This window comes from Dermacentor silvarum, chromosome 2, assembly GCF_013339745.2.
Source record: "Dermacentor silvarum isolate Dsil-2018 chromosome 2, BIME_Dsil_1.4, whole genome shotgun sequence".
Taxonomy (NCBI): Eukaryota; Metazoa; Arthropoda; class Arachnida; order Ixodida; family Ixodidae; genus Dermacentor; species Dermacentor silvarum.
This window is the reverse complement of record NC_051155.1, coordinates 164157260-164164505: the sequence shown is the minus strand read 5'-3', so window position 1 is coordinate 164164505 and position 7246 is coordinate 164157260.

Sequence of the window (7246 nt, the reverse complement as noted above, 5' to 3'; positions counted from 1 at the left end):
TGTTAGCAATCGTTCATCGTGATGTTAACTACCTTGGTACTGTTGTTACTAATGAGGTATAGTAGTGTTACGAGGCATTGTAGTGGCTTTGTAGTATACTTAGTGAAAACTACTATATAAGAAGCCTTTCTGCATAGTAACAGCAGCACTTGCTAGTTTTACTAGCCCTTGGCTAGTACGTGACTAGTAAGTATTGTGGTAATCCAGTAAACGCATGCATTTAATAGCTATTTACTAACTTTATTTTCAAGAGTGTATTCTAGGCACTCAGTATAGCTATTCTGTTGACCCGCCGGCTCCGTGTCGCGCAGCTGCTGTAGCGTCGTAGCGCTCGCTGAAAGCAAGGTCGTGTGTTCCATCCTCGGCTTCGGTGATCGCATTCCGATTAAGGAGGAATGAAAAAGACGACCGAGTACTGAGGTCTGGGCGCACGTACGTTAGCGCTTTAACTGGCAATATAAGAATCCGTGCGCGAAGAGTTATTCCGCTGGTTTTTCCGCTTTATTTGCCTTGGGAGAACGTCGAACCGAAATTTAACGCATTTCTTAAGGCAGAGTGAGGAAAACACAGGGCGAAATGCATTTTCATTGATCTGCTCTTTTAACGAGGAGTAAGTCCTTGGTGCGTTCACTATAAGGGCCAATATAACATGTGCTGATCTCCCCATCCTAACTTGCGGCGTGGAAAAAGTAAATAAAAAATAAAATAAAATACAATAAAAATAAATGTCATTCTGCATGTAAGGCGTCATGTCTTCCTCTCTTTAACTACTGAGGGTGCAAATTGCGCGTGCATGTCACTTATTACCATAGCGCATCACAATCAAGCTATGCCCCTTCTAACAATGTCCAACCCACTTATATCTTAACCGCATTTCTAATACATTTACTATATATGTGGACTCACAACTCTCAAGTTTTCGTGATTTCTTTCTTTTTTTTACCATCTATACTGTCTTCAGTATTGTTGAAGTGGCGGCCAAGGGATTGAGGAATCAATATTTATCCCAAGTAGTTCGCTAAATTATGTGGTGTCGATTGATCGAGTGGGTGCAACTGCTGAATGCAAAAAATTTGATTGGTTTTTAACAGTACATGACATGCTGACAGTTCGATGCGTCCCACGTATGGTAAGAAGGCACTGCAGTGCAGTGTTATATGGGCGCTGTCTCATAAACAACCCCCTCCCCTCTTCTCTAATCCCGAAACGCAACAACACCCTCAGAAGTTACCTGACAACTTCCCCATATACCCCGTACCTGGATTGCCCAAACCCGTTTCCTATAGAGCAGTGTGCAACTAGCAAAAATTTAATCCCTGCAGCTGAACTACGATGACAGTCGAAGCGCGTCCTATATCACTCATCCAATCCTTGTGGAAGGGTGCTGGCGATCTTCCACATCTTCGAGATCACCTACAAAAACTAATTGAGATAAGCTCCTTTATTTGCCAGCAATAATGCGTGCTCAACAACTTCGAATTAAAACAGGACGCACACATATACAGCTATCTGCTTATCTTCCCATGGAAAAGCTTGTCGGCGTTATCTATGCATGCAGAACGTCGAAAGGAGTAAAAGTCGTCACTACGTGGGAGTGAACCCTGGCTAATTTATATATAACCTAGACGTTCAGTGAACGTCACACCATGGCAAACCACAGTAACGGGCTCTGCACTCGGTACTTTAGGAAAAAGAGCAAAAGAAAGCAATAAAACTTCAAGGCCAGCCCTCCTACCCAACTTTCCCAACACTTCTCTCTCTCTCCTCTATATAAGCGTAATTCCGAGTAAGCACCTGGAACGCACCGAGTTTACGCGGCTTTCTGCATGCGCTGGCGTAAATTTCAAATGCCCCACGCTCGGCACGGCGCCCTTCGTTCTCAGAAGTGCTGAACAGCTTCGGGAACGCAAAAGAGCGCTCAGCCGCACTCGTTTTTTTTTTTTTTTTTTTCTTTTTTTGGCGAGCACGATCGTTGGCCGTATATACTTTCACCCAGTGTTTCATTTCACACGCTTTCATTTAGAGCGTGGAAGCGGCTCACTGGGAACCCATTATTTGTTGCGAAAGTGCATTATTAAATTGTATCCCGACACCCCCCGACTGTATACGTCAAAGTTCCTCGCATGGTATCACTGACGACAGGTTTATACGCGTCACTGCTGGCGTTAGCAATTACTGAGTGGTTAATGTAGGTGTTCTGCCCGCCCGAGCGTCAAGTCCCCCCGCCTCTTGCATTGCCACCGCATATGCATATTTAAAAGCGACGCTTCATTCGAGGAAGGCATGCGCTGAGTGTGTACGGTGCAGTGCACGAAACTGCAGGAGCTCGTTAGAGGAAAGCGTTGTTGCTCGCGCGGGGTTCATTGCTCGAGACAAAGCCATTTTTACACTGACGTATGTTCCCAGCGTGCACTGCGGTGAGTAGCTTGATCGCGCCTGTACAATGTAGTATAGTTTGGAGACAATCGTTCCGGGAATCATTGACTTAGCGCTACAACCCGTGCTCGCGCACGTGTGCATATTACGATGAGTACGATGACACTGCAGGGTGTGTTGTCCAGACGGCATTGCCCGGTGCACAGCCGTCTTTCCTGCGTTTTTTGACTGAAGCAAAGAAATACACAAGCGCATACAAATCACCTTAATAAAGTATCGGCTATATAGCATGTAGTTACCTGTCATCTATACCTCTCTCGATCCCCCTGTCTCTCCCGGTGAGTATAGTAGCGCTTACCGCCGTTGACGAGCAGCAGGCTTCTCTCAAGGCCGATCTACCTCTCCTCCGTTCTCCTCATTAAAACCTCCTCCTGGTCTCTATCACACGTAACGGATCGGACCATGCGAGTGTGAAGTTTGGGCAACACTTATCAGATATTTTAATTCGGTACGAAAATTTGTCTCGGAACGCCGCGGAGCTGGCGTCATAGACATAATCGTGACGTCGTATGACGCATAGCTAAATTTCGCTGACGTCGTGTAACAATGATATACTATATGTACGACGGCATTGCACATAAAAATTAACCGAGAGTGCAAGCCGCGTGTGGAGTCTATTGGCTGCGCTAGCGTGAGGCAGCCGCGCAGTGATCACGTGCGAGCCAGCCAGTCTGCCGTGACGTCATAACGTACACCCACCACCTGAGTACTGAAAGTCTGAAACCGAAACTGGTTTATCGAAACAAATGTTGTAGTATATAACTATTCAGGGCCATCTGGCTCTTGTCAGTGTCTTTTTATGGGGCGTGGAGTCATTCGTAGTTTTTCGTATGTTCATTTAACGCAAAAAGAAAATAATAATAACAAATCACGCAAGTTGAAAATGTCGTATCAGTACTCCTTTAAGGCTGAGATGATATTACCGTATATGCTTCACCGCAGGTCCGTTTATCGCTCTTTCGGTTAATGGTGCTGCTCAATTGTGCATCTCCGCGGACCAACCTGATCGCCTTTGAACTCACTCGAGGGCCATTTATTCATACTTACACACACACACACACACACACACACACACACACACCACACACCACCACACACACACACACACACACACACACACACACACACACACACACACACACACACACACACACACACACACACACACACACACACACACACACACACACACACACACACACACACACACACACACACACACACACACACACACACACACACACACACACACACACACACACACACACACACACACACACACACACACACACACACACACACACACACACACGTGTGTGTGTGTGTGTGTGTGTGTGGAAGGATCAGGAAACGCTGGATTAAGAGGTCTGAAATTCGATAACGCTTGCCGGGGCTGAATTAAGCACCTCAGGGCCTCCTTGTTGACGAGCCTCACGTTTTGGCAGTTCTCCATGTCACCGTAAGGTAACTGTGGCCCTCCGGGACGGTTTTATAGTTAGAGCAGTTGAGCTCCACCGTTTTAGGGCTGTTGATAGGCAAGTATTATTGCTTAGCTGAGTACGTTCGGGTATAGAGTTTAGCTTCCGGATATGCACTGGGCAGGCCGTGTTCGACTTGTCTGCGAGCTTAGTTTATATGTATGTTGAACATGACGAACGTATACAGCACATGACGACGGGACAGAAAATATAGAACTGTCCCGTTCGTTGTATTGTCGCCTGAGCTGTTCACCATGTCTACTTTCCTATTCTTCTTCTTTCTGGGTTTTACGTGCCAAAACCAGTTCTGATTATAAGGCACGCCGTAGTGGAGGGCTCCGAATTAATTTTGACCACCTGGACTTTTCCTCGACTGCGTGGTTAATTCTATACGCAACACTTTGTATGCTGCACGCAGTGCATTTAGAAACTCGCTACAGCTCCAACACCGCTAATTAACGTATTTCACGAAATGTTTGTACGACTGACACGTATACTGACTGCTATATATTGACTTTTCATGCGAGAGCTCGACTTCTCGGTTCGTTCCAACAATATTTCGCCATTCCATATAACCACGCGGTTACAGGGGAGCGGCATAAATTAGACCAGAGAACTTGTTAGGGGCGATCAACTTTTCGAGACTTTCTAGGCCATTCGCGAAAATTAAGCCGATACGAAACCACTCAGAGGGATAAGTATATTCGTCTGTGAATCTGTGAACGAGAGTCAAGCACCGGAAACGCAATGCTCCTCGTGTCACAGATATATGGGCTTGGCCACAACACCTTGACAAGGGCGTGACGCAACAAGGCTCGCAATTATATTCACCTAACACAGTTCCGTCGACACGCTATCTCGTCATCGACGCTGTGCGGCTGGTTAAACAATTTAACCTGTCTGTAGCAGGTGTTGGTTGAACGCGATCCGGAAAGCCCGAGCCGCGCCTTGGGTGAGAGTGCAATTTGTTCTGCTGCTACAGGCAGGAGCATTGTTGCCTTCTTGGAACGCCGGGGCGGCGGAGGCACTTAGAACAGCCTCCCGTCGCCACAGTAGTCGTATGGATGCGTCGTCCTTGGGTAAACCTTTTGATTGGCTCACGCTATAGCGCTCGCGTCAGTAACGATATCCGGCTGCATCACGACAGGTCTGCAGATCCAGTACGTGGTGTAGTCCATACCGGCCGTGGCTGCATGTTCCAGAGAACGGAGAGAAGGACTCGGCCACGGCGCTCGCCCATCGCGCTCTACTAATCCTTAAGTAACTAACGAAACCGTAACTAGGCTGATCTCAGAAGCAGCAATTGAAGTGGAAGGTAATTAAGGCACCGAGGCAAACCAGTAGGTAAGCTCTCCCAAGTAACAAAGGACCTAATAAAGAAACGGCAGAACATGAAAGTGTCAAACTCGAGAGATCAGATAGAATTCGCTGAACTGTCAAAACTGATCAACAAGAAGTAAGGGATATTCGAAATTATAACGTGGGAAAGATTGAGGAAGCCGTAAAATATGGACGCAGCATGAAATCAGTGAGAAGGAAATTAGGCATAGCACAAGGCAAGATGTATGCACTGAAAGATAAGCAGAGTAATATCATCAGCAATTTCGATGACATGGTAAAAGCAGCGGAAGAATTCTATACTGACCTTTACAGTTCCCAGAGCAGCCAAGCTACTTTCATTCGAAGTAGTGATGAACAGGATACTGAGGCTCCTTCTATAACTAGCGATGAAGTTAGAAGGGCCTTGAAAGACATGACCAGAGGAAAAGCTGCTGGATAAGATTGAATAACAGTCGATTTAATCAAGGATGGAGGAGATATCATACTTGAAAAGCTCGCGGCCCTTTAAACGCAATGCCTCACGATTTCAAGTGTACGAGAGAGCTGGAAGAACGAACGCCATCATTATACTAATCCATAAGAAGGGAGACGTAAAGAATTGGAGAATTACATACCCATTAGCTTACTTTCAGTACTGCATAAAATATTCACCAAGATAATTTTCAATAGAATCAGGTCAACACTTGACTTCAGTCAACCAAGGGAACAGGCTGGCTTCAAGAAGGGATATTCTACGATGGATCATATCCATGTCATCAATCAGGTAATCGAGCAATCTGCGGAATACAATCAACCTCTCTATATGGCTTTCATAGATTATGAAAAGGCATTTAATTCAGTAGAGATACCAGTAGTCATAGATGCATTGCGTAATCAATCAGTACAGGAAGCATACGTGAATATCTTGGCAAATATCTACAACGATTCCACAGCTACATTGGTTCTCCCCAAGAAAAGTAGAAAGTTACCTATCAAGAAAGGGGTCAGGCAAGGAGACACAATCTCTCCAATGCTATTCACTGCATGCTTAGAAGAAGTATTCAAGCTCTTAAACTGGGAAGACTTAGGAGTGAGGATCAACGGGTAATATCTCAACAACCTTCGGTTTGCAGATTACATTGCCCTATTCAGCAACAATGGGGAAGAATTACAGCAAATGATTGAGGACCTTAACTGAGAAAGTGTAAAAGTGGGGTTGAAGATTAGTATGCAGGAGACAAAGATAATGTTCAATAGCCTGGCAAGGGAACAAGAATTCAGGATCGCCAGTCAGCCTCTAGAGTCTCTAAAGGAGTACGTTTATCGAGGTCAGTTACTCACAGGGGACCCTGATTACGAGAAAGAAATTTACAGAAGAATAAAATTTTGTTGGAGTGCATACGGCAAGCATTGCCAAATCCTGAATGGGAGCTTACCACTGTCGTTGAACAGAAAAGTGTACTATCATTGCATTCTACCGGTGCTAATATATGGGGCAGAAACTTGGAGGTTAACAAGAAGCTCGAGAACAAGTTAAGGACCGCACAAAGAGCGATGGAACGAAGAATCTTAGGAGTAACGTATCAGTAACGGATCGGAGAACAAACGGGGATAGACGATATTCTAGTTGACATTAAGCGGGAAAAAATGAAGCTGGGCAGGCCATGTAATGCGTAGGATGGATAACCGGTGGACCATTAGAGTTACAGAATGGGTACCAAGAGAAGGGAAGCGCAGTCGAGGACAGCAGAAAACTAGGTGGGCTGATGAAGTTAGGAAAAATGCAGGTGCGAGTTGGGATCAGCTAGCGCAAGACAGGGGTAATTGGAGATCGCAGGGAGAGGCCTTCGTCCTGCAGTGGACCTAAATATAGGCTGCTGCTGCTGCTGCTGCTGCTGCTGCTGCTGATGATGATGATGATGATGATGATGATGAATCCTTACGTGAAGCTTCCATTCAGTCGACGTCCAATGCGCCAATCACAAAGCTTCCGGCCAATCACAGAGGCGCGG